This window comes from Lepidochelys olivacea (assembly GCF_965140295.1).
Source record: "Lepidochelys olivacea isolate rLepOli2 genome assembly, chromosome: 7".
NCBI lineage: Eukaryota > Metazoa > Chordata > Testudines > Cheloniidae > Lepidochelys > Lepidochelys olivacea.
The window spans coordinates 107066894-107078472 of record NC_140417.1 but is presented as its reverse complement, the minus strand read 5'-3'; the positions used below and the strand labels follow the sequence as shown (position 1 = coordinate 107078472).

Here is an 11579-nt window from a genome sequence, read left to right as displayed (position 1 = left end):
TGCTCTCCCGTTGCTGTTGTTTGTGCGGGAAACGGATAAAGTTTCTTCATTTGAAGAAGAAGAAGAAGAAAAAAAAAAGAAAAGTCAGTCGGTGACGCTGCGCTGCCTTGGGCCGCTGCGCTGTGCGCGGAGTGGGCGAGGCGGCGGCGGCTCTCAGAGGGGAGCCGCGCTGTGTGCTCTTCCCCCTTCCCCCTCCTCACTGGGGCTGCCTCTGGACCTGCCCTGGACTCCAGTGAGTAGCAGCCGCCCGGGAGGGGCCGGGCTTCCCCAGCAGACGCTCCCCGAGCGCGGGAAGGGGTGTGGGGCCCCCGTGCCCGGGGGTGGGGGGAGGGCCCGGCGGTGGGGCGGGCAGGAGGCAGTGGGAGATGAGGGTTATTTGCGGGGGCCTTTGCGGGTTTGGGGTTGGGGGGGCGCGGGGCAGAGGGGTGAGGGTGTCTTTGAGGGGCTGGTGCCGGGGTGGGAAGCTGAGGGGTATTTGGGGGGGCATGGAGCATTTCGGGGTGTAGTGGATGGGGGGGCAGAGGGGTATTTGGGGGTGTGGTGCGGGAGCAGGGGGTGAAAGGTATTTCTGGGTATGGTGCGTGGATGGGCAGAGCGGTCAGGGCTTGTAGTGTCTGGGTGGGAGCATTCGGGGATGAAGTATAGGGAGTATTTGAGGCTATGGTATGGGGGGCAGAGGGGTATTTCTAAGCACGGTAAGGAGGGGTTGAAAGAGGAGCAGAGTATGGGGGTGGGTTGGGGGCATTTTGGGATTAGTGAATGGGTGGGGGCATTTGGGGGTGAGGTGTGGGTCAGAGGGGTATTTGGGGGTGTGGTGTGGGGGCAGCGGGTGAAAGGTATTTCTGGGTATGGTGCATGGATGGGGCTGACGGTTGGGGTGTAGTGTCTGGGTGGGAGCATTTGGGGATGAGGTGTGGGGGGGTATTTGAGGGTATGATATGAGGGGCAGAGGGGTATTTCTGGGTGTGGTGAGAAGGGGGTTGAAAGAGGAGTAGAGTGTGGGTGGTGTGGAGACATCCAGGGTATGGCATACCTGTGTGTGTCTGGAGGGAGTTTATTTTCACTGCTGGGCAAAAATACCTTATTTTACTATTAAGTCTTTTGAAGAAAGGCTTTGTTTTCTAGTAGCTTTATGGTATGAGACATATTTCAGGCTCACTCTTAACAATCACTGCCTTGGTGAGGGTTTTCAAAGTGACTTTACCCTGGGGAAAACTTATGCATTTATGGTATAATTAACCTGGTAAGCATTTGAGACTCTGTAACACCCCCAGAGGTAAGAGGCTGATCTCATTTTTCTTTGCAACTTCTGTCTTCTGAGTGTGACACACACTCTGATGTTATCTGCTTTGAAGCACATGTTGGCTGGTCTGTGTGTGAGAGAGAGGTATGCATGCTGGGATCAACTCATGTAGCTTTTCAAAAATTTGCATATATGTATTACATTGACATTGAAATCTCAAACTGCAGTTTAAAGATAAGATGAAAATTGTGATTGACTCATTGAATTTCCAGATTGGTGTAGCTTTGAAGGGGTTGGCTTTCACATGGACCTGTCTTGCATTAGGAAAAAAACTTTTCTTTAGTATGTATCTGGTAGACTGGCAAGAGAATCCTGTGGTCATGACAGGATTGTAGATATGATTTTGTAACTTGATTGGAATCTGGGCTGATTATTTAGCTAAGCAAAATATCTTTGAATGGATGATGCATTTACCTGCCTGTTTGACTGTAGGTAAATTTACATCTGGCTGTAAGACTATAACTAATCTAATTTAATTTTATTTACAATTTAAGTTAACAAGCATATAGATTTCAATTTTGTTGGAATTTTACAATATAGTTAAGTAGTCAGAATAAGAAAGCATATATGGTAGCCTAAATAAACATAGTACAAAACTTTCCTAAAGGGCATGTAGTACCTGTTGACATTTCTGGAAAGAAAATGCTGTCCTATTCAAACTGCTTTTTTTTTTTCTTTCAAGGCTCCATCTACAAGAGAACTAAACCATGAAAGTCAAACTGTTTTAAAAACATTGTGCTTCATCTTCATTGTCCAGACACACCATTTTAGTGTAAGCCATTTAAACAAATGCTGTTCAGTTCCAAGTGTGGATGAGGTTTTAGTAGTTATTGCATTTATTCGAATTTGATAACGGTATTGTGAAGACGGTTCAGTTGCGTATTCAAAAGTAAAGTTAAGGTAAAAGCACTAATTTTGGCAACTTCCCTTCATTTAGATTTTGTCCACGAGTAACTTTATCTCAAGAGCATAGTCACTTCCAAAGATATTAGTAAGCCATTATACTTGTATTGAAGTCAACTGCACCATATCTGTTTTGTCATTGGATTATTGAGTTCATTATATGAACTTTGTAGTCCTTTTTAATGAAGAGATAAGTTTCTATTCTTTCCCTTGTTCTACGCACTGCTAAATATGTATCTTATGCTGGAAGACAGCGCTATATTTGAACAGTTTTGACAACACAAGTGAAAGCAATAGCTTTGGACAATTAAGTCACAGTGTGAATCTGTTGGATTTGTCTACTTTCTTTTTATAGACTTAAGCTACACTTTACCACAGTGCAGCACAAAACTGTCTAACTGAGATGAAGCTTTGCTCTGTAACTTCCAGTTGTTGTACGATTAAAGGTAAAACTGGTCTTAGTTTATTTTACTGATTGTCATAAAAACTAAATTATTATAACACACTTAACTGTGAGCTTGTCTGCAATGTCTGAGATTTGAAAGCTGATTTTCATTTTAATTAAGGTAGGACCCATGTCTATACCTATTTTGTCCATCAGTTGATTTCTCCCCCTGCCTCCCCTCTTCCCCCCCACCGTCACCCCAACCAACGGGCTTTCAGTTAATTAGAAACTATATTCAACAGTCTGCAGAGATAGTATTAAGAGGCAAAAAGAAAAGGAGGACTTGTGGCACCTTAGAGACTAACAAATTTATTCGAGCATAAGCTTTCGTGAGCTAGAGCTCACAAGTACTTCTTTTCTTTTTACGGATACAGACTAACACAGCTGCTACTCTGAAACCTGTTGTTAAGAGTTAGATTAGAATTCTTCCTTTCAGTTATGCTGTGCGTTTTAAGTCTGTCATTAACTTCCAAAAAGTGAGTTAAAAGTAGTGGCAGGTAATTCACCTGTCCCTGTTAGTCCCTGCCAACTGTTATGGCTTTGAAACCAAAATCCCATTTTTGAAATGTTTCTTTTTCTTATTGATGAGAGAGAGAGATTCACACAGAGGCATAACTGGCAGTACAGGGGAGACTGTGAACTTGACAGTACCTTATATACTGTCATTTACACTAAGTAAACAAGCAGAAAAGAAAAACTATATTGAATTGGAAAAGACTAAGAAAAATTTATCTTCAATATAACAATAGTAGGATAAATAAAGGTTGGACAGGTGTGGTTTTAAAAAACTTGATAGTGTTTGTGTTAGCAGCAACTAGCTGTGTCAGTAATTGGATGGGAGATTTCTCAGGCTACTGTGGTAAGTCGATCTACGCTACGCAATTCCAGCTACATGAATAACGTAGCTGGAGTCAACGTACCTTAGGTCGAGTTACTGTGGGGTCTACACCATGGGGGGTCGACGGGAGAGTTTCTCCTGTCGACTTACCTTACTCTTCTCATTGGGGGTAGAGTATAGGGGTTGACTCGAGAGCGATGGGCTGTTGATTTGGGGGGGGTCTTCAATAGACCTGCTAAATCGGCCGCCGGTGACTCGATCTCAGAGTGTCGATCTTGGCTGTAGTGTAGATGTAGCCTCAGAAACACTTATATGCTGCAGAAAATGATTCAATAGTTGTCGCTATTCCCTTTGAATCAGTACTGAACTAATTCCTCAGCATGGTGTTGGGGGGAACTATATTGTTGGAGGCTGCTTGGGCTAAAACTTAAAACAGTTTATGGTCCTTGTGTTGCTTTTGCTGCTGTTAATGATCTCTAAGACCCTTCATTATTAGTTTTTACCTTTTTTTATTTTTTTTTAAATGAAAATTTCCCAGATTTTTGAAAAAGCCAGTCTTTGGGTTTTTCTATTTTTTGTTTTGTTTTTTAAACGTGAATTTTGACTTTTTTGGGACCCAGAAATTTTCCACAGGGAAAGCGGACAGGGCTGAAGGGCTGGCGGAGTAAGGAGGAGGCACTGTCCTGCAAAATGGCCAGTACTCAAAAGGTGCAGTCTTCTGCTCCGTACCTGACTTTGGCCCTTCAGCGCAGTCCCATTCGCTTCCCTGGTACAGTGGGAGCAAGATGGGCAGGGAGCTGGGTCTTGGCAGCTGAGGTGGCCTGACTGCTGTAGGGAGCAGAAGGCTTCCTCAGCTGTCTCATAATGAGTACCTCCTCGCATCTGCTGTCCTTTTTCTGTTTTTACCAATTTTCTATTGTTTTTAATTTTTTTGAATAAAAGCTGATAAACTTCTAGAATTAAACCAGAAATGAAGGGCTTTAAAGATCATTTAACATTATTGTGCAAGTGTAGAATTTTTACCCAAGGTAATACCTCTATTTACCTAAAGTCACTCTGGTAGTTTTACTAGAAAAATGTATTCTTTGTTTAAGCTGGTATGTTCCTCTGTGCTATTACAGTTTGGTTGCTAACTTCATCCACCTCTAGGTATCTCCAAGGAAATCTTTTATCAGTCTAAATTTGTGAAGAATCTTGGGATATTTTAGAATAGACAGTGCTATGTAAATGAAAGACTTAGTGGCATGCAGGTATGTAGCAGTTGATTATAATATATATGGTGATACTGCACAGAATTAAATGTTTGAGATGGTGAAAAACTGCTACTTCCAATAGTAAAGGCTAATTGCGAAATTATAGGTGGTGTTCTATTAATTTTGTAGTAAAAATAAACTACTGATGTCCTCATTAGGCCATGGGGAAAATTGAGCCACACGTATGAAAAAAGGGCTGTCTTTTTATTCCCTGGCTTAATTATTAATTGTAAAAGGGAAAAGCGGGGGTGGGGCAGGAGAGGATATTCAAGTGCATTCTGTGACTTTTCTTAGTAGCTCTGACTGGATTACAAAAGGAAAGGAGGTTTAATCTCCAGAATAATAAACAAAGGGTGACTATACCACAGGATAAATATATAATAAGCCAACAGAACAATTTTTGTAGATTTCTGGTAGTATAGGAAAAGTTTAGGGCACTGCCTATATGCATAAAAAGTCTCTGCTTTTAATAGAGAATAAAATGCTGGTTATAGTAGTGCCAAGCACGTCAAACATTCAAAATGTAGTGTGTTTCTGAAAACTCCATGACTGTCTCTAAATTGTTACTTCATATTTTTGGGGCCCAGTTTTGCAGAACTGATGGTGCACATAACAGCAAACAGTTTCTTCAGCAAGCCAGGAGCTTTGTGGAAGGAAAGTCAATAAATCTTACAGCAAGGAAACTTTTCAGCCTGGGGAAGTGTGCACTTTCTTTGATTCCAACAATCTGTCAAAATAATAGTTTGTCAGCGTTTGACTTTAACAGTAGCTTGTGATGAAAGACAGTGTTTTTTCTGTAAAACTGTTTGAATAATTAGCATAATATAAAAATACCTTTACAGTGCAGTTTGGAGCCCTACAAATCCTTGTTCTCATTTGTCTTATAGGTCTATGAGAACACACAGTATAATTAATTCACGATCCTTGATGCCAAAAAATATGGTAGCTCAGATATTTGCTGATTAGAATATAACTACTATTGTGCAAAATGGAGCAAATAGTTAAAATATCGTCACTAAGGTCCAAATTATGCTGGCAGTCTGAAAATAATTCATGCTTTGAGTTTTTTTTATAACTGAAGTATAATTAAACAGCTCTGGAAACGGATGGGTAGCGATCTTTTTCAAAAGTGAATGAGCTTAGATTAGACCTATAACAATTAAGTATCAGAATCCTAGCGTCTATAGTCAGACAAGCAGGGTTTTAAAATACTCATATTACAGTTAATTTTTAATCTTAATTTTTGCTTTGCTTTAATGTGTTTTCATTTTATTTCATATGTAAATTGGAGAGGTCAGAACTTTACTATTCAAATTCAGTTTTTCAAGTGAAAATCGGATTTGTGTACAGACATTGAAATGAATACATACAAGAGGTATGAGCAAGGCTCTATTTCTAATAAATTTTCATACTCTTTAGGGGATCTCTGAAATTATGGCTTTGAAGAACTATTTAAAATAACTTGCATATAGGTTTAAGGAACTCTTGATGTATGATGAAACCTAATTATTTGTGTAAACGTTTACGTATGAATTGATATTCTATTTTGCCAAAAAGACTTTCCTGTTAGTGCTAGGTAGAGCACCAGGATTTTGTTACTATGAGGGAAGGAAACTTGGTTCATTATCTTAACACTGAAGAGTACTTTTCCCTTTAAAGGACTTGCAGAAGCATCTAGAATGTGTAGGTGTTTCTCTAATGTTGGCGGAATTGCATTCAGTTTTATGACTGAAAGAATTACATGAGCCATTTAGCTTTGACCTGAAGTTGTCTGGATAGGGAGGTGTAGGCCTTGTGCACATTTATGGCCTTCAACAATTTAAACAGTTTCCAGGTTGGAACCTAAGCCTGTCTTTGCCTAGAAAAAATCTGAATAGTTTTAGGTATTACATGAAGCAGGTTGGTTCAGTGGTTTCGGAGTAAGCCTTGGACTTCGGAGACTGCCTCAGTTCCATGCTCTGCTGCAGACTTTCTGTGTGACTTTAGGCAAGATACTTAGTCTCTGTGCCTCAGTTCCCCATCTGTAAAAGGGGGATAGTAGTACCTCAAAGGGGTGTTGAGGATAAATACATTAAAGATTATAAGATCAGATAAGTACCTTAGATTGCAAGAAGCAGAGGAAGAGGGCAGGGGCTGGAGGAATCCATGAGGTCACAAAAACTGGGGCTTTGGGGACACACCATGCTAGGGAAATGGTACCACTAAGGCTGATAGGACAGCAAAGTGGGAAAGGGCAAACAAGGGGGCATGGACTGAAAATCTACAGTAGGAGGGAAGAAAATAAAGGCAAACTTGTTTAAAATATTTTGCTGGGTAGAACAGCAATTCTATTTTTAAAAAAATGATGTGCAGTTCCGTTGTGTGTATTTGTACTATCAAATATGCTCAGTTCATTAGAAAAGCATAATTTTTACTTCTGTTCAGTCCTGAAGACTTGGTCTTGTGGTTGCCTAGTTTTTGTATCTTGAATTTTGACCTCAGTGGTGCTATGCACATTCATTTTCTTTGAATTGTGCCTTGAGTTGATACCTGTGCAACCCTGAGTGACCTTAATGTGGTTGCACAGGTGCAAGTGATTAGAGCTTAGTAAACAAATCTGATGCATAGAAGGAATAGACTATAGCGCTCTCTCTGTTTGCTCTGCAGTTTTATAGGTCTTTTCAAAAAAGAGGAAAACACTAAAAACTGTCATTACTAACATTCAGATCTCAATACATAAGCAGCAGTCTGAGTAAGGTGGTGGTGATGATAAATGTATCCTTTTTTGCATTTGGGCTGCACTTTACATTTAGGGTATTAAAGCTCAGATTTTAGCTAGCAACTTTTTTACTAGCTCTGTTGGATTGATAGCCAAAAAACTTTGAAATAAAATGTGATCTGTTGAATCCCCTATATTTGAAAGACTGTAGGAAGGGAATCAGTGTTCTCCCCCAAGACAAAAATACATGTAAAGGCCAGTGTGTTTTAGAGGTGGGTGAAATAATTCTATACAGTACATAAAGTACTTTGGGATCTTTCTGGATGAAGTGAGCTATATAAATGTAAGATAATATTACTAATACTATAAACTAAATGTGTATAGTATACGCTTGCAGAGAATAGAGTTATCAAACTTTACAAACATGAGCTTCAATTGTTAAGACTCTGCCTCAGGTGTAAACTCTTGACTGAGCTGAAATATGCTATACATTCACATGTTAAATGTGGTTATTTTGAAGCACATGCTTTTTCTGGTGTGGTGTTTCGGACCAATGCAGTCTAAATTTCTATCTCCAAGAAAACATGATAGTAAAATACGTTAACTGTCTCAGACAAGTAACACAACGGAACCACTAACCCAGGAACGTATTCTTGCAACAAAGCCCGTTGCCAACTGTGTGTCCATATATCTATTCAGGGGACACCATCATAGGCCTAATCACATCAGCCACACTATCAGAGGCTCGTTCACCTGCACATCTACCAATGTGGTATATGCCATCATGTGCCAGCAATGCCCCTCTGCCATGTACATTGGTCAGACTGGACAGTCTCTACGTAAAAGAATAAATGGACACAAATCAGATGCCAGGAATGATCTCTCAGAAAACCTGGATTTGTGCTGGAAATGGCCCACCTGATGATCACTTTAGATAAGCTATTACCAGCTGGACAATGGGGTGGGAGGAGGTATTTTTTCATGTTCTCTGTGTGTATATATAAAGTCTGCTGCAGTTTCCACGGCATGCATCTGATGAAGTGAGCTGTAGCTCACAAAAGCTCATGCTCAAATAAATTGGTTAGTCTCTAAGGTGCCACAAGTACTCCTTTTCTTTTTGCGAATACAGACTAACATGGCTGTTACTCTGAAACCTGTCATCTTAAGTGATCACTCTCCTTACAGGTTTCAGAGTAGCAGCCCTGTTAGTCTGTATTCGCAAAAAGAAAAGGAGTACTTGTGGCACTTTAGAGACTAACCAATTTATTTGAGCATAAGCTTTAGTGTGTATGATAACACCCATTTTTTCATCTTCTGTGTGTATATAAATCTCCTCACTGTATTTTCCACTGAATGAATCCGATGAAGTGAGCTATAGCTCACAAAAGCTTATGCTCAAATAAATTGGTTAGTCTCTAAGGTGCCACTAGTACTCCTTTTCTTTTTGTACTAACACAGTTACTAGTCATCAAGTCTGTTTTAAAAAATGAGCAGTCTTAAAATATTACACTTTAAAGAATACTGTCAATTATATTTAACTCTTGGAGGAGGATATATAATAAACTGAACTTTATTACAACAGTTGATTTGGCAGACTGTTTTTCTTACCCAGCATAAGTCAACCGTATTCCTTTGTGCACTGCTTTATGTACTAGCATCAAGAATTTCAAAAGAACTGTTTCATGGATGTTTGAACTATTGCTTCAGCCGTGCTCTCATTTCTTGGTACGTGAATTCTCATTTTGGCAGGGTCTAAAAAAAGTTACCTTAACTGCTCTTTAAGACTTTTCAAGCTAATTCAGCTTATACACAGTTAAGTCAGTTATGCAGTCAATATTATTTTCATACTGTGTAACGAACTCTGTACTTATGTCAATGCTTTCAGACTATAGGAGTTAATTATTTTTTGGGGATTTTTGTTTTCCACTATATGTCAAATGTTTCTCTTATTATGGGTGGCTCAGAGAAGGAAACTGACTTGTGAATTTAAGGGAGGTGAAAGAACAGGAGTGAAGTAATGGTATGAAAATTTGGTCATGGTTGAAGGGAGCTTGGATTCCTCATCTTCAGCATGTGCCAAAAAATGGATTGGTATGAGCCAATGTAACTATGGAGTGATCCAAATAGCATGAGGTAGGCCAGGCCTGATTATTACTTCTATGAACTTTATCACTATAGTACCTGAGGTGATAATAGCATGACTTCAAAAGCTAGTCAGAGCTAGGATGAGACCTATAATCTGTTGGAATAGATGGAGGTTCTGGTTCATGCTCTAATGCTAGGAAGCCCACTGTATTAGAACTCCCCTTTGGTTACAAGTATATATAAGTAGGGCTTTCTTAAATTCTTTATTTTTTTTAATAATTTTGTTTTTGAGTATTTCTTTTGTTTTATCCATTATTATTTACATAAATAAAATACCTCAGTCTGTATACAAATAAAAACTGAATAAATTCCAGTTGATCAATACCGTATTATTTTTTTCTTTAGAATTATGCATTAAGCATTCCATGTCTTGAGACACTCACCAACCCCTACCACAGTCATCTATCCCAAAATACCCTGGACACTGTGGACAGATCAGTTTCCCCCTTGAAATTTATCTAGTACTGCAGCTCCCAGATAATCCCCATTTCTTTGTCCCCACTTAGTGAGATAAATCCTATGGGGCACCATGGATCTTCCCAACCCCTGCTACTTTCTTCTCCAGTCCCCCCTCTCTGTGTTTCTAGGGACCCCACTCTAGGCACCTCTATCCTCCCTTATGTATTCCCCCCCTTTCCTTTTGAGCCTCAGCTCCCATAAACTCATGTTAACCCCAGAAACCTCTCTCCTACCCCCTTAAATATTCTCCATCAAGCTCCAGGCCCCTAGTAGTCCCAGGAACCCCAGCTTCCCCCACTAACCCTCTTCCCCCAGAGAGGTGAGAGGCCTGAGGGTTGGGATGTCTGGTCCTCGTCCCGGGTTTGGGAGACCCTGGGTGGGGAGGGGAGATTAAGAGAGAGCCTGCCCTTCACTTCCCCCACAGTGGCTGCTTTTGTCCCCCCAGGGCTGGGCCAGGTTCCCCACTTCCAGTTTTGCAATCTTGTGCACAGGGTTCTAGCACCACTCAGATCTGACCCAGCCATTCCTCAGTGTTGATGACAGCAGGTTGGCCAGGCCAAATTAGTCAGTTGTGCTGCGACCCCATGTGCCAGGTTGCAAAGCCTGGAGTGTGTAGCTTGGCCCAGCCCCATGGGATAGGAACTGCCACTGCAGGTTGAGTTTTTTGTTTCTTATTTTTTATTCTGTTTCATTATTTTTTGTTTCACATTTGTAAAGTATACAGGACTCTGTATATAAATTTATCAAACACCTATTCTAAGATCAGTATAGACAGGAGTGTTAGATTGCTATATTGTCAGTGCCAAGCTCCTGTATTCAAGTATCTTGTAATAGCATAAGGTGCTCTATTGATAACAAAAATATATAAATTCACTAGATAGATGAGATTTACCAGAAACTATAAACTGTTCAGCTCCAGTTTTAGAATGTGTTAAATTGTTTTGCTTTCAGACCCTATCTATATAGAAATTGCATTAAAGCTCAAATGTATATGAATTGAAAATGTATATATTTTATATAGGATCAAAGGTACTGTTGTATCGGACCAGTAGGCCTTTATTTTTCACTTTCCCAACTCTTCTCAGTACCTTGCAGTCTGTTTTTCACCCTCCTCTTTCTGCTCAGGTTGCTTTCAACAAAAGGCAAGAGTAATTCTCTCCTGCAATTCAGTTGTCTTGAGTGTCGTCACTTTCTCCTTTTCCTTGTGTTTTCAAGCAACAGTTCTTGGTTTTGTTTTGATGGTTCTCCTATCTGCCCACATTTTCATCAGCACCCTTTTGGAGCTCCACTTTCTAGAGTGGATAAAAATCATGACTAACATTTTTATTATCACTTAATTTTTTTTTTTTAAATTTAAATCAAATTTCTTATTTACATATTGTTAGTTCTTCACTTCCATTTTATGGTCTTAAATTTTCAAAGTTTTAAAGTTTCCTAATTGTTAATAAAATTTCTGATTTTATGTAGTTTTTTTTTGTTTTTGTCTTTTTTTTTTACTAAGAAACTTCACTCTTAAAATGCTCATCTGTGCTGGA

The 11579-nt window shown here is 39.8% G+C and overlaps 1 protein-coding gene across 7 annotated transcripts in view; it reads left to right on the top strand.

Annotated features, from left to right (window-relative positions):
• Positions 1-3: 3 nt before the first annotated feature.
• Positions 4-11579, top strand: part of PLEKHA1 (pleckstrin homology domain containing A1) — an 82428-nt gene continuing 70852 nt past the window's right edge. For 4 of the 7 annotated variants that reach the window (XR_014712523.1, XM_084635269.1, XM_084635274.1 and 1 more), the window contains exon 1: positions 4-232. The gene's annotated coding sequence lies outside the window, so the exon portion shown is untranslated. Of the gene's footprint in view, positions 233-1126; positions 1388-1985; positions 2076-2561; positions 2653-11579 lie in introns of those variants that run through there. The other 3 variants (XM_084635272.1, XM_084635271.1, XM_084635270.1) reach the window with 3 other exon arrangements.